This window comes from Leptopilina heterotoma, unplaced genomic scaffold, assembly GCF_015476425.1.
Source record: "Leptopilina heterotoma isolate Lh14 unplaced genomic scaffold, ASM1547642v1 Lhet_59, whole genome shotgun sequence".
NCBI lineage: Eukaryota > Metazoa > Arthropoda > Insecta > Hymenoptera > Figitidae > Leptopilina > Leptopilina heterotoma.
In genome coordinates, this window is record NW_025111133.1 from 442,981 (window position 1) to 469,934 (window position 26,954).

The 26,954-nt window shown below is 22.3% G+C and overlaps 2 protein-coding genes across 5 annotated transcripts in view; one reads left to right on the forward strand and one right to left on the reverse strand.

The window, feature by feature from the left end:
* LOC122508999 (acid sphingomyelinase-like phosphodiesterase 3b) overlaps positions 1-26,954 on the reverse strand; it is a 271,059-nt gene that overhangs the window by 209,818 nt on the left and 34,287 nt on the right. The window contains exon 1 of one of the 4 annotated variants that reach the window (XM_043622713.1): positions 19,949-20,461. The exons of the other annotated variants lie outside the window; for them this stretch is intronic. The gene's annotated coding sequence lies outside the window, so the exon portion shown is untranslated. Of the gene's footprint in view, positions 1-19,948; positions 20,462-26,954 lie in introns of those variants that run through there. 4 annotated transcript variants of the gene reach the window in all.
* The window catches only part of LOC122509000 (glutathione S-transferase 1-1-like), a 223,658-nt gene that overhangs the window by 174,994 nt on the left and 21,710 nt on the right, over positions 1-26,954 (forward strand). The gene's annotated exons all lie outside the window — the stretch shown is intronic.

Here is a 26,954-nt window from a genome sequence, read left to right on the forward strand (position 1 = left end):
TTAATAAGATTCCTCGTAAGAATTCAATTATTTTCATAAATAATAAAATTCTTGTTAGGAATCCAATTATTTTTAAAAATTCTAATAAAATTTCGTCTCAAAAATTTAATTATTTTTACAAATAAAGAAAATTCTCTAAAAGAATTACATTATTTTCATAAATAATGAAACTCGTTGCAGAATTTCAATGACATATTATTAATATAATTTTTTTTAATAAATTTCTTGAAAAATGCAATTATTCTTCAAAAATGTTGTTAAAATTATTCGCAAGAATTGAGATGATAATTGAATTCTTCCGAAGAATTTTATTAAAATTTAAAAAAAAAAATTCTTTTGACGAATTTTATTAAAATGTTTAAAAATAATTTAATTCTTGAAAAGAATTTTCTTTATTTGTGAAAATAATTGAATTTCCAAGAAGAATTTTATTACTTATGAAAATAATTGAATTCTTGAGAAGAAGTTTATTAAAGTTTCAAAAAATAATTGAATTCTTATAAAAAATGTGTTATCAACAAATTTTAAAATATTCTTTTATTTTTAAATTAATTCATTTAGGTATTTACTTTCTTGTTCAAATTTTTAAATAAATTCAAAACTAATAATTTTATAAGAAAATAATAAATTAATTTCTTTTTAAAATAAAAATAAAAATATTCAATAATATTTAATTATTATTATCAAAAGTTTGAACTGAAGTTCATTTTTAAATCAATTTTTATTAGAAAATTCTACGAGAACTTAATTATTTAAGTACAAAAATAAATAATTTATTTAATAATTGAATGTTTCTTAAAATTCAATTGTTATAATGAATTCCATCGAAAATTTTTGAAATAATTTAATCCTCTCGGAGAATTTTAATAAAATTTCTAAAAATTGTTGCATTTTTCGTGGAATACATTTAAAATTGCTTCTTATTATTGAATTCAATAATTTTTGAAAATACTTATACCGAAAAATTATTTTATTCATTTTTAATTTCTGAATTTATTAAAACACACTAACTACAAAAATTGATAAATTGATTTAAACAAACATTTTTTTTAAATACAGAAAAATCCTTTTCTATAAAAAAATTTTTTTTTAGTACCATTTATAAGAGAAATATATATATATTAAAATTAGAGGAATTTGAGGAATTTCGTATAGAAAAATGTAAAAAAATTCGTATAGAAAAATTCGTATAGATCAAATGTAATATGGAATAAAACAAATTATTCAGAAAATTTACCTTTCATCATGAATGTAGTATTGTAAATGATTATTAGTTTTCTGAACAAAGATCCAAATTTAATGAGCAAACAAAATTTGATTGTTATTGCAAATTCTAAATTTGAATCTATATATGAGAATTTCACTAGTTTCAATTCAGAGGCTGAGTTCTCATTGTTTCATAGATGAAATTTTCATACTAATTCTGATTTAGAATAGAACAATGAAACTGTCCCAGGCGAGAACTGACGCTGGATTCAGGCTTTACGGAACCTTCGTTGAGGCTTGGTCAACATTGATCAAGCCTTGGTGGGACGGCGGAACGAAGGTTGCTTCTAGCTATAATGTAACACTTATTTAAGACTGACGCTCCAGTCCTTGTTGAAGATTGGCGTTCAATGTTCAATCAATGCTGCGGAACCCTAATACAAGACTGAAACAAGGCTGTTTCCACTGTTCCCAAATTTACGCGTCTCTCGCGCTCATTCAATATAATATGGATATATGAATTGTATATAATAATAATATTAATAATAATAATAATAATTATTATTATTATAGTAATGAATATTATTGTTATTATTTTTATTCATATTATATGCGTTTGTTAATTTGATGGCATTAAGTTACTATTATAATAATTATATTATTATCATATAAATAATATATTACTAACAATAAATGTCATTTGAAATAGTAATATTAAAAAAAAAATTTAGTAAAAAAAGACAATTTTTCTGTTAATCGATACATTTTTTTCTCGATTTTTTAGCAGACTTTTTAACATTATTTACAAACATGTTCACAAGTTTTTATTCACAACACAACACACAATTTTATTATTTTATATAACGCTTAAAACAAAGAATGAAAAATATTCGCTCGCATGTGGGATCGAACTCACGCACCCCGCCCCTAACGCATACCGGAAGTTCTAAACGCACGCATTTAAACCGCTCGGCCACAGAAGGCTGGAAGGCACCTCGCCTAATCTACTATTTCAATGCCAGCGCCGTATATTCTGTATATACGGCGCGTCACTCAATATTTGTTCAGCATGGGACACCAATGTTCGTCCCATGCTCGATTAAAGACTCGGTCAATCTTGATTCAATATTCACTTTCTTTATTACCGTGTGCACTGAACAATATTAAATATCAATATTTATAAATTATTTATTATTAAAATATTTTTTCTGATAATTTTATAAGTTAAATTATATATTATTTTTTTTCTCGCACAGTGTCAAATTATTATTTTCAAATTCAAGAGTTTCGTTTATCTGAAAAATTTTCAGTGAAAAAAATGTTCATTAGGTAGTGATAAATATTTATGCTTAGTAATTTTACACTAGGATTAACTGTTTAGTAAATATTATCAAAAAACTATTTTTTGTCAAACGCGCGCGACTAAACACAAATAACCTTGAAACTCCAGCATTACCAACTCAACACATACGTTAAACTCTTGAGTTGGCAATGCTAAAGTCTCAAGGTTATTTGTGTTTAATCGCACGCGTTTGACAAAAAATAGTTTTTTGATAATACATATTTATTTTTCTTTTTTTTATATTTCTTTTGTTTTTTTATCATACCAACCCCACATAGCCTTGGAGTGCGGAATCCAAGGTATCTGTAGGCAGATTTCCCAAAAGTCCCTAAGCAAAAAAAAAAAAAAAAAAAAAAATAATAATAATAATCATTATTATTAATAAATTAATAATTAATATAAATATTATACACTAAATAAATATTAATATTTATTTACCAATTGATATCTTGATAATAATAATTAATAATAATTTTTAAATAGTATACAAAATTATCATAAATATATTTTAATATTAATTAATTTATAAATTATAAATATTTATATTTAATATTTTTAAGTGCACACGTCAATAAATAAACTGTCAAGATTGATTCAGGCTTGAATTAAGATCAGATGTTCGAGCTTCACTCACGAAGATTGACCGAGTCCTGAATCGAGCATGGGACGAACATTGGTGTCCCATGCTGAATCAACATTGAGTGACAGTGGTATAAAGACTGCTTCAACACTGGGTTACCCAGGCTGGGCGTTCAAGGCTCAATAAATCTTCAATCCATCGTCAGCATTGGTCTTTCGCGCCTGGGGTATATTTGTACTCTCTTATTTATTTTTTCTAAATTAAATAATTTTTATTAATTTCTATTTATTTATATTTTTAATCGAAATTTCGAATTTTTAATCAAGCTGTTAATAAAGAATAAATAATTCTTTGAATTATTTATTGAATTCTTGAATAAATAATTCTTTGAATTATTTATCGAATTCTTGAATAAATAATTCTTTGAATTATTTATCGAATTCTTGAATAAATAATTCAAATTCAAATTTTATTATTTTCTTCCAGAATTATTACACTGAGACTAACTGTCTGAGAAATATGATTGAGAAATTAATTTATTGACAACTTTGAAAATAATTAATTAATTGCTAATTTTCACTGCAGACATTCAACTACAAGAGAAGAATTATTTTCCATTTTCACTGTACTTGTAATTGTAAAAATTGTTTGTGAAAATTCGTAAAATTTAACGATAATTAAAATTATTAAATATTTTTAAATATTTTATATTTGTACTGAAATTTTAAAATATTTTAAAACTATTTTTAATGAGCTTAGAGATTAAAGAATATTTTCTTCTTTAGAATTTAGTATTTTTTTATTTTACCATCTCTCAAAATTTGAATTAGTAAAATTAAGTAATAAATTAGTAAAAATTACTATTTATTAGTAAAATTAATTAAATTTACTAATTCAAATAAAAAAATTCAGTCACTAATTTAAATTAGTTTTTTTATAAATTCAAATTTAGAGAAAAAATAAATTTTCGCCACTGTGGGAAAATATTTCGAAATTTTCAACACAGACAGAAAATATTTTGATATTTTAATCCCTAAATAAAAAATGAAGTTAGTCGAGATTTATTTTTCAAAAATTCAAATCGTAATTACGCAAAAATTCATAACTTCTAAAATGATTCCCCAATAAATCTTTAATTTATAAGCGAGAGCACGCAGAAAACAGAAGACTGCATTTTATGCAGGTAAACAAAAATTTATTAATTTAACAAAGATATTTAAAAATCGTAAAAGTTATTTTATCATAAAATTATAAGAGCAACGAGTACACAACGTTGACATTCTCCGTATTACTCTATTACATAATATATATAGTTTACTTTACCGAAAAACATTAAATTTTAAAGTAAACTATAACAAAGTTGAAGAGTATTATTTTTATTTTTTTTTTAAATGCCAACAGTGGCATTTTATTTTTTCCTGTTTGTTTAATTTTATACCATTTGTTTTTGTTAAAAATTCAAAATTGTATTTTTTTCCACTAAAAAAAACTATATTCGCAACTGTCTATCAATATTTGTGATTGAGAGTTGAACAATTCATTTTTCATATTTATTTATTTTTTTCTCTTTGAACGTATATACAATATTAAATATTTACACAATGACAATTGTTTCCTCTATTGTTTTTGTTTGTAGTAAAACATTATAGAGGAAGGAAGAGAATTTTCTGCAAAGTTAGTTCTGAAATATTTGAAATAAAAGTTGGAGAAGTCTAATTAGCGGTCGATTGTACTGCCAAAAGTTTTTACTAACTTTTTCCTGCACAACTGTTTGGCTTACAGTGGCCTTAATGAAACAGAAAGATATTTATACCTTGATTCTGAATATTCTTTTTTTTTCTTTCTTTTTTCTTTTTTTTTTTTTTTATTAATTTTCAAACAGTATTTCGCATGGAGTAAAGCAATAACCTTCTTTTCGTATATACAATTACTCTCTTTTTTTTATGTTCCAAAGCAATTTAGTAATTTCATCGTGAAGCAACTGTACATTCATCATGATACATCTAAAGAAATGAAGGAAAAATGTTTTCCGAAGCAAGAGCAATTGAGAAAATAAATCAAATACGATTCAATATATATATATATAGAGAATATTGTTTATTTTTATATATATTGAATTAAAAATGAAATTTTTTATTACATTGTCGAATACAATTTGTTAAAATTGAAGTTAGATTTTCTTTTGACATGGTCACCCTTTCACAACTATTTTCCCGAAACTGGATAACTTTTTCTTATCAAACTCCCTTCGCCTCAATTGAGCAACACTTTTCAGCTCAGAAAGACTTTTGACTTTTCTTTAAATTGTGATTTCAACTGTGCACACAGTGCAACTGTGACTTTTATACTTTTTATATAAAATTGACTACATTTTCGTTTTTTTCGGAAAAAAAGAAAAAAACATTCAACTATTTACAATTATTGCAGGTCTTGAATAAAATATGACTTTTTCCACTTTTTTTGACCGTTTTTTTTTTTATCGTATAAATTCTTAAAAACAAACAATAATAATTAATTATATACTTAATAAATGAATTTTTTTAATTTTGAATCTGAAACTATTCAAAAATTAAAGTTTATATTTGAAAATAAAATATTTTGTAATTTGCATAAACTGAAAATCAAAATTCAACCTTTTTTGTTCAAATTTTTTAATAAAATTATTCATAACAAATAATTTTTTTAAGAAAATAATAAATTAATAATTTTTTGCAATAAAAATTAAAATATTCAATAATATTCAATTGTTATCTACAATTTTATCTGAAATTCATTTTTAAATTAATTCTTATTAGAAAATTCTATATAAGAATTCAATTATTTGAATACGAAAATAAAAAATTTATTGAATAATTGAATATTACTTAAAATTCAATTATTCTTATAAAGTATTCTATCGAAATTTCTTGAAATAATTGAATCTCTCCGAAGAAGTTTAATAAAATTTCTAAGAATAATTGCATTTTTTTGAGGAATTCATTAAAAATTGTACTAAAAATAATTTCAAATTTTGCGATGAGTTTTATTATTTATAAAAATAATTGAATTCTTGCGAAGAATTTTTTTATTTATAAAAATAATTGAATTCTTGTGGAGAATATTATTATTTATAAAAAAAAGTTGAATTTTTGCGAAGAATTTTAACACAATTTTTAAGAATAATCGCATTTTAAGAAGAATTCATTAAAAATTATTTAATAATAATTGAAATTCCTATCCTAAGAAAAATTTCATTATTATAATTATCATTATAATTGATTTCTTGAAAAGAATTTTCTTTATTTGTGAAAATAATTAAATTCTTAAGACAAATTTCATTATTTATGAAAATAATTGAATTCCTGAGAAGAATTTTCTTTATTTGTGAAAATAATTGAATTCTTGAGAAAAAATTTATTAAAATTTGAATAAATAATTGAATTCCTGAAAAAAAGTTTCTTTGTTTGTGAAAATAATTGAATTCCTAAGAAGAATTTTATTATTTATGAAAATAATTGAATTCCTGAGAAGAATTTTCTTTATTTGTGAAAATAATTGAATTCTTGAGAAAAAATTTATTAAAATTTGAATAAATAATTGAATTCCTGAAAAAAAGTTTCTTTGTTTGTGAAAATAATTGAATTCCTAAGAAGAATTTTATTATTTATGAAAATAATTGAATTCCTGAGAAGAATTTTCTTTATTTGTGAAAATAATTGAATTCTTCAGAAAAAATTTATTAAAATTTCCAAAAATAATTGAATTCCAGAGAAAAAGAAAATAATTGAATTCCTGAGAAGAATTTTTTTTATTTGTGAAAATAATTGAATTTCTAAGAAGAATTTTATTAAAATTTTTTAAAACTAATTGAATTCCTGAGAAGAATTTTCTTTATTTGTGAAAATAATTGATTTCTTAAGAAAAATTTCATTGTTTATAAAAATAATTGAATTCCTGTAAAGAAGTTTCTTTGTTTGTGAAAATAATTGAATTCCTAAGAAGAATTTTATTAAAATTTCTAAAAATATTTGAATTACATGAAGAATTTTTTTTATTTGTGAAAATAATTGAATTATTAAAAAAAAATTTTTTTTAATTTTAAAAAAGAATTGAATTTTTGATCAAGAATTGTATTAAGTAATTGAATTCTCCTAACAAATTTTACTTATTTATGGAAATAATTGAATGTTAAATTTGTTTGGGATTTTTTATTATAAATATAAATAGTAGATGAAATTATAATTATAAATTTCGAAATACTTTTGAGAATATTAGCGAATTTAAAGTAATACAAATTCTCAAACATAGAAAAAAGTAGCTTTTTGTGTAACAAATCTAGAAAAAGTTATGTACTTAATAAATGAATTTTTTAAATTTTGAATCTGTATTTATTCAAAAAATGAAGTTCATATTTGAAGATAAAAAATGTTCTAATTTGCATAATAATAATAAATTGAACATCACGTTCCGCACACGTATTTTTTGCTAGTAAAAATGAAAATGATAATAACAATAATAATGTATAAAACAATGTGTATATAAATTTCAAAGTAAATAATAATTTGCCAGCAGAAAACGCAGAAAAGTTGTGAATAAAATTTAAAAAAATACTTATTCTTTTATATCAAGAGAATGAAGTCAAGTTCTATTCTTTTCTTTTCTTTCTTTTTATTTTTAATTCCTTCTTTTATTTTTTAATTCAAAGTAAAAAAGTTTTTCTTTCATGCAAATTTTGTACTAATTTTCTTATTCTTCCCCGTTAATCCACATTTCTCAAGTTTTTGTCTGTCTGCATTTTAACACACTTTTAAATAATCCGTAAAAGTCTTGTGCCAATGGGGAAGGATAAAACAAACTTCTTAACTTAACTACTTCGTCTTCGTGAACTCAACGTGTGAACGAATGAATCGCAATCTGATCTTGAGTTCGCTTTCCTTTCTAATCCTGATTTACTAACGATTTTATCAGGAAACTGCTCGCTTAACTAAGGAGTCTGAAATAAAGAAAAGATTTAGATAAAAGAAGAAAAGTATAAAAAGCAAAAAGTGAAGAATAGATAAAGTTGTTGATAACAAATTTCATATTGCACCGCGTCTTTTGTAATTTTATTCAAACCTTTCTTTTCTAATCCAATTTTCTCAAAAAAAAAAAATAAAATAAAAAAAAATGAAATAAAATAAAAAATAAAATGTCATCATTTTAAAAATAAGTAAATACACATAGAAACGGAATGAAAATGCTTGAGGCAAAATAGAGAAAATTTTCTTTCTATATATACATTTTATTGGAAATTTTACGTTATATGTAAATTCAATACGTATGTAGCTTTTCTAAATCGTACATACCTTATTAGATATACATTTTCACTGCGAATATAACGTACGTTATTCATAAAACCATTACTTTTTATAATCAAAAAACAATTTTGAAAATAGCTTTAAAAAATTTCTCGAAAAAATCGTTTTTCATAAAACAAAATCGACATTTGGGGGAAATGGATGTTTCAAACAAGAAGTTTATAAACACTATTTTATAAACACAATTTTACAAACACAATAAAATTCTTGCTGAATTCGTAAAAAGTTTATTCAAATATTTTATTGATTCTCTGATATTTTATATACTGAAAAATTTAATTCCTATCAAAATTTCAAACGATCAAGTGAAATGAAATTCGTTTCTTCTTCAAATTAGAATTTTACGTCTCATATGAAAGAAATGGATTATTTTTCGCACTCATCTATACTAAAACCTACTATTTACTATACTTTTTTTACGATTTGATACTATTTGGATACTTTTTCTAGATTTGTGACACAAAAAGCTACTTTTTTATGTTTGAGAATTTGTATTAAATTAAATTTGCTAATAGTTGGAATAAAAAAATTATTCTCAAAAATTTCAATAAAATTCTTTGAATTGATTCAATTCTTTTTGAAAATTTCGAAATTTAATTATACTTTCAATATCTACTATTTTATAATAAAATATACCAAATAAAATTTCACTATTTTAAAAAAAAAATGTAATATAATTCTTTGAAAACATTCAATTATTTATTTATAATACAATTATCAAAAAAGTTTTCGAAAGAAATCAATTATTTAAACAATTTTTTTACAAAATTCTGTTAAAGAATTTAATTACTTTCACAAATAGTAAAATTTGTCAGGAGAATTCAATTACTTAATACAATTTTAATAAAATTCTTCGTAAGAATTCAATTATTTTCACAAACAAACAAAATTCTTGTCAGGAATTCAATTATTTTTTTAAATTTTAATAAAATTGTTTTCAAGAATTCAATTATTATTATTATTATTATTATTATTATTATTATTATTATTATTATTATTATTATTATTATTATTATTATTATTATTATTATTATTTTCACAAATAAATAAAATTTTTCTCAAGAATTCAATTATTTTTAGAAATTTTAACCAAATTCTTCGTAAAAATTCAATTATTTTTAGAAAGTTTAATAAAATTCTTCGCTAAAATTCAATTATTTTCTTAAATAATGAAATTTTTCTTAGGAATTCAATAAATTATTTTCACAAATAAAGAAAGTTCTTCTCAGGAATTCAATTATTTTTAGAAATTTTAATAAAATTCTTCGCAAAAATTTAATTATTTTTAGAAAGTTTAATAAAATTCTTCGCAGAAATTCAATAATTTTCTTAAATAATGGAATTTTTCTTAAGAATACAATTATTTTCAAAAATAAAAAAAATTCTTCCCAAGAATTCAATTATTTTTATAAATAATGAAATTTTTCTTAAGAATTCAATTTTTTTTACAAATAAATAAAATTCTTTGCAAGAATTCAATTATTTTCACAAATAAAGAAAGTTCTTCTCAGGAATTCAATTATTTTTAAAAATAAATAAAATTCTTTGCAAGAATTCAATTATTTTTATAAATTATAAAATTCTCCGCAAGAATTTAATTATTTTCAGAAATTATAAAAATCATTGCAAAATTTAAATTATTTTTATTACAATTTTAAATGAATTTCTTTAAAAAATCCAATTTTTCTCAGAAATTTTATTAAAATTCTTCTAAAGGATTCAATTATTTAAAATAATGTTGATGTAATTTTTTATAAAAATTGAATTTTAAAATATATTCAATTATTTAATAAATTATTTATTTTTATATTCGAATAATTGAATTCTCATATAATTTTTTTTTTTGATAAGAATTGATTTAAAAATGAATTACAGTTAACATTGTAGATAATAATTGAACATTTTAATTTTTATTGTAAAAAATTATTATTTTATTAATTTCTTTAAAAAAGTTATTTGTTTTGAATAATTTTATTTAAAAATTTGAACAAAAATGATTGAATTTTGGAAAAAATTAGTCTTGAAAAATTGTAATTAAAATTGTTTGAAGAAAGTTAAATTTCAGAATAAAAATTTGAAAAGATTAAACTTAATTTCCTATTATTTGGAAATGTTGTCAAATTAATAATTAAAACAAATTTTATATTCTAAAGCTTTTTTTTTTATTTTACTTTTAAAAATTCCTCTCTAAATTTGAATTAGTAAAAATGTTTAATAATTTCAATTAGTGACCGACTTTTTGCTTTTGAATTCGTAAATTTTTTTTTTATTTGCAAAAAAATAGCCCACGTACGGTATTAAACTATTAAATTTTACTAATAAATAGTTATTTCTACTAATTTATTAGTAAAATTTACTAATTCCAAAGCAAAAAGTAAATCACTAATTCAAATTAGTCAACATTTTTACTAATTTGAAAATAAAAAGTAAGTAAATTTTCTCCTTGGAGCGTCATATATATATTTTTAATAAAAAAAATTTCCATTATTTAAAAGTTAAAAATCGAATTATAATTTTTTGATGTTAAACCCTGACATTCTGTTTATTAGAAAAAATAAACTACTACATTTCTTGTATTTATTTTCGTTGAATGCACTAACATGTTTCTAAATAATATAAAAAAAATTTTATTATTCTTCGAAACAAACTTTCATTATAAGCCAACAGTGAAAACCAATACCGTAAAAACTTTAAAAGAAGGTTCTTCTTAAACCTATCTCGATCCTCGAACTGCATCAAGTATAGTTCATGTTTCGGATGCGGTTATTTCTTTGCTTGCCTGCATGAAACATCCTTTTAATCACACTGTAAAATTGATATCATTTTGAAAATATTTGAAAAATGTTCCACACTGTGAAAACAGTGTTTTATTAAATACCTCCATTTCAATTTTTAATTTAACTTTTCATACTTTTTTTCTCTATCATACATATTGGGATGAGTTATTTTTTACATTCATTTTTAGAATTTAAAATTTTACGTATGTAGGTATTTCATGCAAGAGTAATTTTTAAATATTTTCAGTTTTCATTTCATTTCCATCTTCTTTAAAAAAAAAAAAAAAAGTTTCATTGCTATTTTATGATTGATATGGTTCGATTATGTTTTTATGTTTTCTTTCTGCCTTCTTACATTTGGATTGAAAATTTATTTCGACAGAATGAAATGTATGATAATAATTCACGTACAGCTATAAATGATAATCTATTAATACCTGAACTGAATAATAATGGGAAGGGGGGAATAAATTGGCTATATTTTATTTTCACTAAATCTCTAAATCGTTATAGTTGTCCCTAATAAGCACCTAATTCACACACATATATATATAAAGTTGATAAAATAATGATTTGTGTGATCAATAACAAACGACAAATTTTTATTTGAACCCCCGAATCCGACCTCCACAGTAGACCGCAGAAAGATTAACGATAGAGATATTTCATAAATCACCAATAAAGGGAACAGTCGGATAACCGATCGGAGGTAAACAGCCACTTTGTTGAACGCGAGTATATAGAGCGTCACCAAAATGAAGGGCGTTATTAATGATTTTGTTTATCCGTGTTTTGTATCTGTATATAGTTTCAACAAACTCAACATGCATGTTCTATTCTGTTACTGAATTATCAAATATCATATTTAATATTCAGAGGCTTTGTTGACACTATTTTAGGGAAATTAATTTTTGGAGTCACTCTATTCAATGCAAATTTTCTCTCTTAATTATACACGTCACATTATTACTTTCACAATATAAAGTCACAGGTTGAAATTTGTTGTCAGTCATTTAAAAAAAAAATACTCAACTTTTTAACAAAAAAATTAGGGTAATATCACTTTTGAAAAAAAAATGAAAAAAAAAACTAAATATAATTTAAAAATCAAAGCAATATTTGTTATTGACTCAAAAAAGGAGGAAATATTAGTTGGATTTTTAAATTTAACAGCAACTCGAATCGACTTTAAAACCAAAAAAACGATAAAAAACGAAAGTCAATTAAAAATAGGAAAAAAATCGAAAAAGCAATTTATTTCATTTTTATACAAAGACAAAAATTAAGAATTGAAGTCATTGTCTGAATAAGAGAAAATGTTTGTAACTTGAAGAATTTTATTAAAATTTGTAAAATTAATTGAATTTTTGAGAAGAATTTTTTTTATTTGTGAAAATAATTGAATTTCTAAGAAGAATTTTATTAAAATTTTTTAAAACTAATTGAATTCCGGAGAAGAATTTTCTTTATTTGTGAAAATAATTGATTTCTTAAGAAAAATTTCATTGTTTATAAAAATAATTGAATTCCTGAAAAGAAGTTTCTTTGTTTGTGAAAATAATTGAATTCCTAAGAAGAATTTTATTAAAATTTCTAAAAATATTTGAATTACATGAAGAATTTTTTTTATTTGTGAAAATAATTGAATTATTAAAAAAAAATTTTTTTTAATTTTAAAAAAGAATTGAATTTTTGATCAAGAATTGTATTAAGTAATTGAATTCTCCTAACAAATTTTACTTATTTATGGAAATAATTGAATGTTAAATTTGTTTGGGATTTTTTATTATAAATATAAATAGTTTCTTTGTTTGGGAAAATAATTAAATTCCTAAGAAAAAATTCATTATCTATGAAGATAATTGAATTCTTGCGAAGAATTTTATTAAAATTTCCAAAAATAATTGAATTCCTGAGAAGAATTTTATTACAAATAAATTTCTTTATTTGTAAAAATAATTTAATTCTTTAGAAAAAATTCATAATTTATTGAAAATAATTAAATTCCTAAGAAAAATTTCATTATTTATGAAAATAATTGACTTGTCTGAGAAGAAGTTTCTTTGTTTGGGAAAATAATTGAATTCCTGAGAAAAATTTTATTTATTTGTGAAAATCATTGAATTCTTGTGAAGAATTTTCTCTATTTGTGAAAATAATTGAATTTCTAAGAAGAAATTTCTTTATTTGTGAAAATAATTGAATTCTTATAAAGAATTTTATTAAAATTGTATTAAATAATTGAATTCTTACGAAGAGTTTTATTAGAATTTTAAAAAATAATTTAACTCCTGAGAAGAATTTGATTTATTTGGGAAAATAATTGAATTGTTAAGAAAATTTTCAGTAATTTTTAAAAAATAATTGAATTCCTGAGAAGAAGTTTCTTTGTTTGTGAAAATAATTGAATTCCTAAGAATTATATTATTTATGAAAATAATTGAATATTTGCAAGGAATAATACTTTTAAAAATTACGACAGTAATTCTTTTAAAATTTAATGTTTTCCTTGAATTTTCAATTTAAATTTCTTAAAAGTTTATGTTTCAAAAAAATTTAAATTCAATTTTTCCAAAAACAGAGTTTTTTCAAAATTTTTGAATTTAATTATTAAAAAATTTAATAAACTTGTAAATAAATATTTGAGTACTTTTATATATATTTTTACAGAAGAGTAAAAATTTTTCTTAATTTCAATTTCAAACTTTCTGAAAATCTATGACTTTTAAAAATTTACAACTGCAATTCTTCCAAAGAATAAAAATAAAAATATTCAATAATATTCAATTATTATCTATACAATTTTAACTGAAATTCATTTATAAATTAATTCTTATTTAAAAATTCTATGAGAATTCAATTATTATTTAATTAATACAAAAATAAATAATTTAATTCTTGCGAAGAATTTTTATCTACTATTTTTCTTTTATTTTCTATCGTTTTATTTTGATTATAATAAAGTAAAATTAGTTTATAAATTAAATACTTCTATTTATATATAGTTTCCAGAACGGTATAAGTAAATGAATAAAAAATGAGTTTCAATCTCAATTTCAAAACGATAATTAAATCTCATTATTTATAAAAAGCGCACAACAATTAAAACAACATCTGTCCAGTTATATTAAAATCAAAATATTTCGAATGAAATTATAATAAATTTATAGTTTCAATATATATATATATAAATAGACTTACATGAATATTTAATTATAGTGGAAATAAATAAACAGAATTTTAATAGAAAATAATTAACATATTTAGCAATGCTAATTGTTTTAATGTAACGACATATGCAGGGTTATTTTGGTACAGAGTGAAAATTAGATGAAAATTCACTTTAAATGTTCAGTTCAAATTAAATGAAACTCAATTTTCCAATTTATATGTAGTTTATAATATAAAAGGATACGTAATTATTATCTTATTTATTTGATATAAAATCAAAATATTCATATATGTCGAAAATTAATTTCAATTATCTCTGAATAAATACAATTGGATTTAATTTAAACTTTAAAACTATAATTACTTTTATGTTTAAATAAAGTTATATTTTATTAAAATTTACATTAACATGTGTATATATGAAAAAATAAATGTTGGACTGTTTATTTTGCACAAAACTCGTGAAAGTTAATTAGAAGGAAACCTCTTAATCGAAGCTACAGGTTGACTATGTGATGAAAAAAAACAAATTAATTGAATGATATGTACCCCTTCTGAAATACAATTACATTAAATTCCTGCGAAACGCTGACTGGAATATCAATATTGTTGAAAACGATATTTTATAGAATTACATTTTCTGTTTTCAATTTTTTTTTTTTTTGGCTGTAGTTGGTAATCCTTATTTTTTTTAAAACAAATCTCTAACCCTATTTCAGAAACAATAGTTATTATTATTATTTTTATTTTCATTATTTTTATTATTTTTATTATTCTTTTTATTATTGTTTTTATTTTTATTATTATCATTTTTATTATTATTATTATTATTATTATTATTATTATTATTATTATTATTATTATTATTATTATTATTATTATTATTATTATTATTATTATTATTATTATTATTATTATTTCTATTGTAATAATTATTAATATATTATTATTCTAATTACTGTTGTAAATACCGTTAATTTACATTAATTTATAATAGAATTTTACGTCAAGTGAATATTTGGCAGATACAAAATTGCACATCAGAAATAAACTGGACATAAAAGTGCAGTGATGCATGCCGTAAGTTTACATTAGAAATTATGTGATATTTTCAGCTTGATATATATTTGTGGAAATTTTGCCGCAGTCATGAAAATTTATAATAATCTTATGTAAATTTACAATAATTTCTGGATAAAATTATTATAAATATTATGTATTCATGTCGACATTTATATTTCTTTGCGAAATAAATAATATTCATTATATGTTTGTTTTTCACTTTTTCAATCAAATATTAATTATAAAATTTAGTCCTTTCAATTTTAAAAGATTAAAATTTAATCTATACATAACCGCAGAAACTGTATTTAATTTATATTTTAAAAATTAAATTAAATTCACAAATCGATAAGGATTTTATCACTTGATTCTCATAATGATAAAAATATAAAGTTAACGATCACTCCGATTTAGAGAAAAAAAAAATTTACCTTTCGGTAATTCTGTCGCTCTTTTTAGAATTTAATTTTTAGAATTTATAAAAAACAAGATTTTTTGGGAAAAATTGTTTAGATTTTTTTTTATCAGTGGAAATTATTTTACCGAAATTAAATTTAAGAATCGAACATCTTTGTCGAGACGAAAAATTAAATTCTATATTTGAAATTATTTTTATCATATTTTCATATCCTACATTTTTCTATAAACATTTTTTTTTATATTAAAAAAAAGTGTGTAAGGGAAATAAAATTTGATGCGTCCTTATTTTATTTATATATCAGAAGTAAAATATTTTTAAAGCTTTCCATGCTCAAAACATATTTTCTGTGCATATATAAAGTAAAGCTGACTCTCAGATGAGAAAAGTAGTAAAATTTTATTTTTTCATTCCATTTGTGTTTCTCTTTGACAAATTAAAATTTTTTTTTTTTTTTTGCAAATAAAAAACTTTTAGTCGACAAAAATGATTGCATTAAAATGATGACGAATATGATGAATTATTTTTTTTTTAAATTGGAAAAAGAATTACGAAAATGTATATATAATTCAGAAAATATATTCGCATGTAAGTTATAAACAAAATTGAGACGGAATTCAATTTTATGATAAAGACGGATCTATAGTAAAAATAATACGACTAAGGCTTCCGATCTGAAACGTATCATGAACTTTCAGGAACATTTTATGACTGTCTTCACAGAATTCAAAAGATGTTTTTTGTATGAGGGTGGATTCGATAAAATATTATGTCATTATTTGAAATTTATATTTATTATCCACTTTTTAAATTTTTAAGTAAAAATTACTAATTTGAATTACCGACTGACTTTTTTGCTTTTTAATTTGTAAATTTTATTATAAAAGTTTATTATAGTAATATTTACTAATTCAAAAGCAAAAATATTACTATCATAAACTTTTATAATAAAATTTATAATAAAATAATTTATTAGCAACATGTACCACTTCAAAAGCAAAAAGTCAGTCATTAATTTAAATTAGTAAATATTTTCACTAATTAAAATTTAGAGATAAAACTTTCGCCCTTTTTTAATATTAAAATAGAACTAATTAGTAATTCATACCTAATGAGATCAAATACTGAAAATTTTATCTTTATCTGGAGATTTATTTATGAATAATTTATTTCAACGTTTCATAAAGTTAAAATTAAAAAGATCGAATTTTATTTTATAGTAAATAAGTAAAAAGATTTTACTTATTGGAAATAAGTGGAAAAATTTTTCTCATTCGAAATAAGTATAAAAAAATAATAATTATAAATTAATGATCGTTGATGAAGCGAAAGTTTATCTTGATATAAAAGTCTTAAAATGTCACTATTTCCTCTTTTCCGTGCGGGAGATAAAATTTTATCCAATAATCATAGTAAAAATTCCACTATTCTGCATGAAATGTTTGATTTAAACAGGATCTGAAATTTAAACAGTTCTATTCTTTGTCTCAACAAGTTTCACTTGATTGCACTTTGTTTAATTCAAATAGTATTTAAATCTGAATCAGTCAAAATTTTAACTATACCAAACTCAACACTAGTCATCTTGACTTTCAATTAGACAATTGTTCTCGAATTAATGCATCTCAAAAGCGAAATTTTATGAAAAAAAGGAACTTTTTCTTTTGTTCAATCACAACAAAAAAAGGAAATTTATTTATTAATATTAATTTTTTTTGGTGAAATAATCAATTACTTATACATTAATTAATAAATTAATTTATTGCATTTGGATTCGTAATTCGTAATTTTTTTTGGTAAAATAATCAATTACTTACATTAACTAATAAATTTATTTATTGCATTTAGATTCGTAATTCGTAATTTTTTTTTTGGTAAAATAATTAATTACTTACATTAATTAAAAAAATTTATTTATTGCATTTGGATTCAATGATTTTTTCATTTAAATGCATTTGGATTCAAAATTGATTATCAACCTCGAAGTTATTTTTGGAATTTAATTGTGTGTATTTAAGCCAATTGAACAATTTTTTTTAACTACCTCAAATGTAGTAAAATCAATTACACAAACATGGTTGAAAGAACCAAAAAGTTAGCAATTTAACTACTTTTTACTGAAATAATAATGGTAGAGTTGATTTTTTCGACTAAATTTTTTTGTTGTAATTTTTTTATTTCAATTTTCGAATAGTTTTCTTTCGAAAAGAAAAATTGTGAGGATATTATAGAAGAGGAGCTTTTCTCTAAAGAATAAAATAGATTAACTTTTTTCTTGCTATGCTAATTGAAATGGTAAAATTTTTGCCAAAAATTAGTAGAAAACTACTAATTTGAATGAATTTTCAGTACATAATTGAAATTTAGAGATAATTGGGTTCTTTAATCTATAATTGATGTCACTGTACTCTCTAAATTTTCATTAGTCAAAATGTTAACTAATTTGAATTCGTGACTGATTTTTTGCTTTCGAATTAGTAAATTTTAATTAATTTCTACTAAGGTCCCCGCAAGAAATATTGGTTTTGGGTCCCAATCGATTTTCCTGGAACTTTACTCCAAATTGAATACAAACTTAAAATTCAAAATTTAGACACTGAAAACAATTTAGTCGAAAAATTCAACTACCATAATGTAGTTGAGTACAATTTTTCTGCAGATATCAAATTGAGACGAAAAACGAATCAAAAGTTTTAACTTTAACTTAATAAAATAACTTAATAAAATTAATTACTTTTCCAGTTATGCTAACAATGTTTATATAGTTGATTTTACCAAATTTTGAATATGTAGTTAAAAAAGTTTGTGTAGTTGATTTTACTATTTTCGAACATGTAGTTAAAAAAGAACGGTTCGGTTGACTAAAAAAAGTAGTTAAATTACAAAAACAGCTGCAAAATCTGCATGCACCAACTATATTCTTAGTTTTTTTGGAGGTCTTAGCCTTATTGATGGTATTAGCCTTTTTGGTGGTCAATAAAATTTTTTAAATTCTGTTGAGGACTTATTGAAGTATTAAGAGAAGTTTAAAATTAATCAAATTCGCTAAAAATTATTTTCAGTGAAAGAAAATCTACTGGGACCCAAAACTAATGTATTTCCTGTGGGGTCCTTTTTAGTGAGAGAAATGGATATTACAAAAATTTTGATATAATAAGATTTTGATGGTAGAAAGTAGATGTTATCCGGTACCACCATTATGCTACTGGATACCATCAAAAATGTTACAAAAATATTATATTACAAAAGTACAATCAAAATGTTAGAAAAGTACAATCAAGATGTTACTCCATACAATCTGGATTGTATCTTATATCAACGAGATGTCTGTATTTGTAGCACTAAAGATGATTAGAAAATTTACTCTGTTTGATCATTATGTTACCCTATAACATATTTTTTTCTCATATTAGTAAAATTTACTAATTCAAAAACAAAAAGTGACTAATTCGTTATGAAAAATTCTCAATCAGCGACAAATTCTAACATTAGTTAGTAAACATTCTTACTTTGCAAACATTAGTAAACATTTCTCAAAAAATGAGAAGAGAGTGCATTAAAACAATGGATTTGCTTCTCAACTATATAAATTTTTAGATTCTTTATAATCTTTGTCAAATCATTTTATCATCTTAATAAAAAGAAATTGTGAAATAAGATAAAGGAGAGAGGCGGAAGGTAATCCCGCTTGAAATTGTGGCAACTTCTGTCAGAAGGTTCTTATTCATCATCATGCATAAAATACAGATATACATATAAATGCCTTAGAGAATCGAGGTAAACTTTTGTTTATTTGTCCAAGCTCCATACAAAACTTAACAAACTCGTTTAAAGAATAAGAATTTCTTACCGAGAACCAACTTTCAAAAAAAAAATTGTATCACCTTTTAACTAAAAGATACAATTATTTTTTCTACATATACTTGAAAAGGTATTTTCAAAAAGTAGAAAATGAATAGAGATTTTCAAATATTGAAAAAGATCCTTTCAAACCCTCGGGTGTTGAAAGGAGTTTTTAGAAATGCTAGAAAGCCATTCTTTAGCGTTGTGACCTACCTATTTCTGCAATCGGCGAGAATATCATTCGTCCATCGTCTGCGACGGTATTCAAGAAAATAGATTTCCTCCAAAGAAAGATTTGTTGTTGAAATTATTTCCTTCCTGTTGAGAGACACACTATATAGAATCAATAGAACTCGAAAGTTCTTCGCACAAATCACGAAGAAATAAAAAAGAATCTGTTGGAAAACACACAGTAGCACTTCTCAAGTATACCGGTGCACTTGAACAAGGCGCAACTCTCTTTCAAAAGAAAGAAAAAATTGAAAAGAATAATTGGTCACAGAAAAATCACGTGTATCACAAATTCCCAGTCCGGAGAAACTTAATTAATGGAGATTAATAATTAATGAGGAATGAATACGAAATTAATCGGAATTAGCGTGAAGGGGAACGATTCTTTAAGAAGTACGACGACGACACCATTAACCCGCAACGACATTCGAGAAACTGACCCGCACCCCACTGCCTAGGAGTCTGTTTCGTTATGTCGGTGGTGGATGTGCAGTCTGCTTCGGGGGGGTGAGTAAGTCGAGGCGCGGTAGTGACGGGGGTTGCAGCCGAGGGTGGTTCCAGCCTCGCGGCTGCGCCCTTTTCCCCGATTCCCTCAAGCTCATCGTCTCTGCTTCGTCCCGTTTCTCACCCCCAGAGCCTCATCCTCGTGCCATCGTCCTGGTCCTGCCGTGATATATCATCGTATCACTTTATCGTTACGTTTTATTAACTAGAAATCATCCCCAATTCGACGAGGAGGAGTCGTCCATGCACTCGCACAAACTTTCCCTCATTGTCCTGCTGGTGTGCTTCTGTCATTATTGTTAGAGATGTGCGTAAAAGAAACGAGGGTTATCATCACAGGAGGACGAGATTTTCAACAACCTTTCTCTCATTATATGCAATACCTATACTATCCCTCTGAATTCCCTCGAGTGAGAGGTTCACTCTTCCTTGATTGAAAATTATTCAACCACTTCTATATCAAATTTATTACGCAGGCAGGAGTTGCGGAATTCCTCTCCTTTAATGGAATCAAGTTTTATATCAATCCCCCACCACCACATAGTTCATCATCTGAAAATTGACTCCAATTATGAAGGGAGAAGTTTATTTATTCTGGAATTTCTTTCAAGTTTCACTTTTTCAAAGCGGCTTGGATCGACTTTAACAAGAAAAAAAGTCCCTTTAGTCGATTAAACATCGACTAGAGTCGTTTATTTTATTGAATGTTGTACTCTCTAACTTTGAATAAGCAAAAATGTTAACTGTTTGCTTTTGAATTAGTAAATTTTACTAATAAATCAGTAGAATTTACTACTTTCTAAATCTGAATTAGTATAGTTTTCTGAAAATAATTTTATTACTTTGAAAATAATTAAATTTTGCAATTTGATTTTTATTAAAATTCCTGAAAATAATTGGATTTCTGGAACGAACTATAATAGAATTTTTAAGAATAAATGAATTCTTTGCAGGAATTCAATTAAAATTGTTCTGAAAATAATTGAATTTTTTGGCGAAAAATTTTGCGATTTATAAAGAGAATTGAAATGTTAGCGAGATTTTTTTTCAAATTTTTGTAAATAATTGAATTTCTGCGAAGAATTGTATTACCTACTTTTGTAGATAACTGAATTCTTGAGATGAATTCTGTTTTTATTTATGAAAATAATTTATTTTTGCAATGAATTTTATTAAAATTCCTGAAAATAATTGAGTTTCCAAAAAGAATTTTATTTCTTTTGAAAATAATTGAATTTTGCATTATATTTTCTTAAAATTCCTGAAAATATCAAATCACAGGTTGAAATTTGTTGTCAATCATTTAAAAAAAAATACCAAAAATACTCAAACTTTTAAAAAAAAACAAAATAAAATTTAAAAATCAAAGCAATATTTGTTATTGACTCAAAAAAAGGAAAAATATTAGTTGGATTTTTAAATTTAACAGAACTCGGATCGACTTTAAAACCAAAAAAAAAACGATAAAAAACGAAATTTGTAAAAATAATTGAATTCTTAAGAAGAATTTTCTTTATTTGTGAAAATAATTGAATTCTTTAGAAAAAAATCATTATTTGTGAAAATAATTGAATTCCTGAGAAGAATTTTATTTATTTGTGAAAATAATTGAATTCTTAAGAAAAACTTTATTAAAATTTTAAAAAGAATTGAATTCCTGAGAAGAAGTTTCTTTGTTTGATAAGATAATTGAATTCCTAATAAGAATTTTATTGTTTATGAAAATAATTGAATTCCTAAGAAGAATTTGTTTTATTTGTAAAAATAATTGAATTCTTTAGAAAAAATTCATAATTTATGAAAATAATTGAATTCCTGAGAAGAAGTTTCTTTGTTTGTGAAAATAATTAAATTTCTAAGAAAAATTTCATTGTCTACGAAAATAATTGATTTTTGCAATGAATTTTATTAAAATTCCTGAAAATAATTGAATTCCCAAGAAGAATTTTATTTCTTTTCAAAATAATTGAATTTTGCATTGTATTTTTTTTAAATTCCTGAAAATAATTTAATTTCTACGATAAATTTTATTACTTTGAAAATAATTTAATTTTGCAATGATTTTTATTAAAATTCCTGAAATTAATCGAATTTCTGGGAAAATTTTTTTTATATATCAAGATAATTGAATTTTTTCGAAGAATTGCGTTATTATTTCAAAATAATTAAAATTAAAATTTATCAAAAAAAATTTATGAAATAATTTTTAAGTAATAATTATATGTATACTTCTTGATGAATTAAGTTATTGAAAAAGAAATTATTGTCAAAAATAGAAAAAATTGAAGGTTTTGTATTAGAATTCGTGTCAATAATCTGTAATATTTTTAAAATAAAATTTTGTTTTTCGTATTTGTTTACAATTCAATTTTATAAAATTTCAATTATTCGTAAATTCTTTAATTAAATATATATTAGAAAATAAAAACTTTATATAATTTTTAAAAAATCCGCAATTAAATTTTCTCAAAAAAATTAATTTGCACAGAATTGTTAGTTAAAAATATGAAAAATTCAGATTTTCAAAGATTTTAATTTGAAACCTTTTCAAAATTCTACTAGAATTCAATTATTGTATTTCTCTTAAAATTGATTTCTCATAAAGGATTTTATGAATAAATTTTTGAATAATTGAATACTTTTGACGAATTTTAATAAAAGTTTTAAGAATAATTACTTTTTTCGAGGAATTTGATTAAAATTGAAATAAAAATAATTGAAATTCTGCAATGAGTTTTAATATTTATGAAAATAATTGAATTCCTAAAAATAATTTTATTATTTACGAAAATAATTTTGTTATTTATAGAAATAATTGAATGATTACGAAGAAATTTATAAAAAATTTGTAAGTAATTGAATTCCTGTGAAATTTTTATTATTTTATGAAAATAATTAAAGTTTAGAGAGTAAAAGAAATTTTATATTTTTCTTCTCTGACCTTTCAGTATTTTCTATAAATTCAGATATTCATAATTACAATTATTATGTTAAATTAATTTTTAATGATTCTTTCATAAAGGACAAATCACTGTTCACGGTATTTTGTTAAAAATTTATAAAATTAATTTAAATCATTTAAATTATGAAAAACTTTTCTAACCATGCCAAGAGATTTTACAATATTCAATAAAATATATAATTGAAGAAAACTAAAAAAAGATCAAATAAGTAAAATATTGAATGATATCTGATATTACAATGTGGAGTATTGACACCTGATTTAATTCAATATTGCAGTTATTTAACAATTTATTTGAATTTTCCTTTCGTGGTTTGATTAAAAATCTTATAGTGTGTCTGACCGAATGTTTAATAATTTAAACTTATTCTCCTATTTTTGTACAAAAACCTTAAATACTGATTATTTATTTTTTCACAAGGAATTGAAATTTTTAATTTTAATTATTTACCTAAAAATTCTAACTTTTTCACCTAAATTAATTAATTTTAATGTTTTTCCGTAAGTTTTTCGAAAATTCAATTACTTAAATACAAAAATAATTCAACTTTTTATAATTTCTAATTGTAATTCTTGAAGGTTTGTTTAAAATTTTTAAAAATTTTAATTTTAAAGAAATTTAAAAATTAATTTTGAAAGATTCGACTGTAGTTATTTTTCACACTATAAAAATCGAAATAATTTGCATTTTATACCAAAAAAGGGATATTTTGTTGCAATATTTAAGAAAATTTCCGGTTTTTTCCCGACTTTGTCCTAATTTTTCCCGGTTTTTTTTTCTCATCAAATTTAAATTTATTTAATTTCGAACATAAATAAATGTACAATTGTTTTTAAAAATTTTTATTAGAGTTTTTATGAATAATTAAATTCTTTTGACGAGTTTCTTTAAATTTTTTAAAAATAATTTTTTTTTCAATAATTTTAATTATAAATTTGGAAAATAATTGAATTAAACAAAGAATTTTTTTTAATTTTTTAAAATAATCTTATCTATTCATAATTTCATAATGATAATTGAAAATTTGATAAATTCAATTTTATTAAAATGTATTGATACTAATTGAATTTCTGCAAAGAATTTTACTATTTATAAAAGTAATTGAATCGTTCAAGAGAATATTATTATTTATGAAAATATTTAAATGTTTGCGTAGAATTTTATTAAAATTTTTGAAAATAATTGAATTGTGGAGAACAATAAATTTATTTATTTATAAAGATAATTGAAATTTTGAGAATTTTTAAAAATAATTGAATTTCTGCGAAGAATTTTATTACATTTGAAAATATAATTAAATTGTATTTTAGAATTTTATAAAAATTTATGAAAATAATTGAATTCTTGTGAAGAATTTTTTTAAAAATAATATTCCGAAAGAATTAAGTAAATCTGAAGAATTTTGCTATTTATGGAAATAATTGAATTCTTTCGACGAATTTTAATAAAATTTTTAAGAATAATTACATTTTTCGAGAAATTCAATTAAAAATAATTGAAATTCTGCAATGAGTTTTACTATTTATGAAAATAATTGAATATATTGCGAAGAAATTTTTAAAAATAAAATTATAATTACGGAGACTAACGTCCGTTGATTATTTTTAATAAAATGTAAAGAAATTTCAATTATTTCAAAAATTGTTAATTATTTGTTTATAAAAATTCAATTATCTTGAAACAATAGAATTGAAAAATTTCAAAAATCTCATTTTTCAGAATTTTCAAAAAAACTTTGTGAAAATTGAATTTTATTAAAAAATTATCATTATCTTTTGTTAAATTAACTAATAAAAATTTTAATTATTAATCTTCGAACTAAGAAACATGAATACATTAGAATGTGACTCTTTATTAAATTCAATTATTTATCAATTATAAATCAATTATACATGAATAGATTAGAATGTATTCATGTGAAGAATTTTATCATTTAGGAAAATAATTGAAGTCTTGCAACGAATTTTTATTATATTTGTTTTAAGTAATTGAAATCCTGTGAAGAATTTTATTATTTATGAAAATAATTGAATTCTTGCAACGAATGTTATTAAATTTTTTTTTGAGAAATTTTATTAAAATAGTAGATTTTGAAAATACTTGAATTTCATCGAAGAATTATATTATTTGTGAAATGTAATTGAATTCTTACAAAAATGTTTTCTCTCAAGAATTAAAAAATTAGAATTACTTTTGAAAAACCAGTGGATTAATTCTGCTATTCATTCATCAACTTTTTATATTTCGCCTTTTTACATATTATTTATTTAATTTCGTGATTTTTAGATCAAAATAGCGTGCGTTCGATTTTGCAAGCCACTAGTAGTTTGTAGATTCGAAATCAATATTTTATGAGTTAAACATAATTGTCTTTTTATTGACAAATTCATATGTTATAAAACTCTGTTATCGTTGTGCCATTTTGTGCGGTTGTTCATTTAAATCGTGTGTAATTTTCACTTTTTAAAAAAGCATGCGGCTACTTTTGTATAAATTATGTATTTTGGAAAGTAAAGGCAACTAGTTTTCATGATCTGCATAAATAATGATTGTAACGAGCGAAAGCTTTTAGTAATAAAATAATCCGCTAATGTCCTTATTTGATATAAACACAAGAATTATGAAATTATTCACATTTGAGTTGTTCACTTTTTCTCAAAGTTTAGAACATGAAAAAATAAGTTTTCAATATTTATAGTTCGTATAGAATTTTGTTCTGTATTTTAATTTTTAATTTAATGATGAGCATATAGTGAAAATATAATGAATAACGAAATTCCGATATTTGATAAAAAGTATTTTTTATTTTATAGAATTAAAAAGTCTTTTTAATTATTTTATAATTTAGAAGATTTTTTAATTTATGTTTTTAAATTTTTAAAAAAAACTTTTTAATTAAAAGTTTTTTTAAAGCAAAATTTATACAAATTATGTTTGTTGAATAGAATTCTCTTTTCAAAAGAGAATTCTATTCAACAAACATAATTTGTATAAATTTTGCTTCTTGTTGTGTCGTCCCATTTCTTTGTGACGCGTCACATGTTAACTTTTTTGGAATAATTACTTATCGATCATAACACTTTAATAAATTATGACGTAGTAGGTCTTATCGCCCTTTAATAACCACCAACTACTTTTGATGCGGAGTATTTTTTTTTTTGAGTATTTTTTCGAGTATTTTTTTTATACAATAAGCTGCTGAAATAATCTTGTTTAACAATTTGGATAGCGTCACCTTTCAGGCATCCCACTTTAGTCAGATTTCAGACCCAGCGAATAAGCAATATCTCAGGGATAATCAGGAGAACGACCTCGCATGTTATCAAGAAGCAAAAACAAAATTCCACATAAACGACCTTCATAAATCATGCAGGCGGCTGTCAGGACCTCGGAAGGACACAACGTAGTAACATACTCGGTATAAATAAATGTATATGTATATATGATGCTGAAAAGGGCAGGTACAAGACTTTATCCTTTGTCTCCCTTTATATGTATATATGTAGTGACGCCATTGGCTC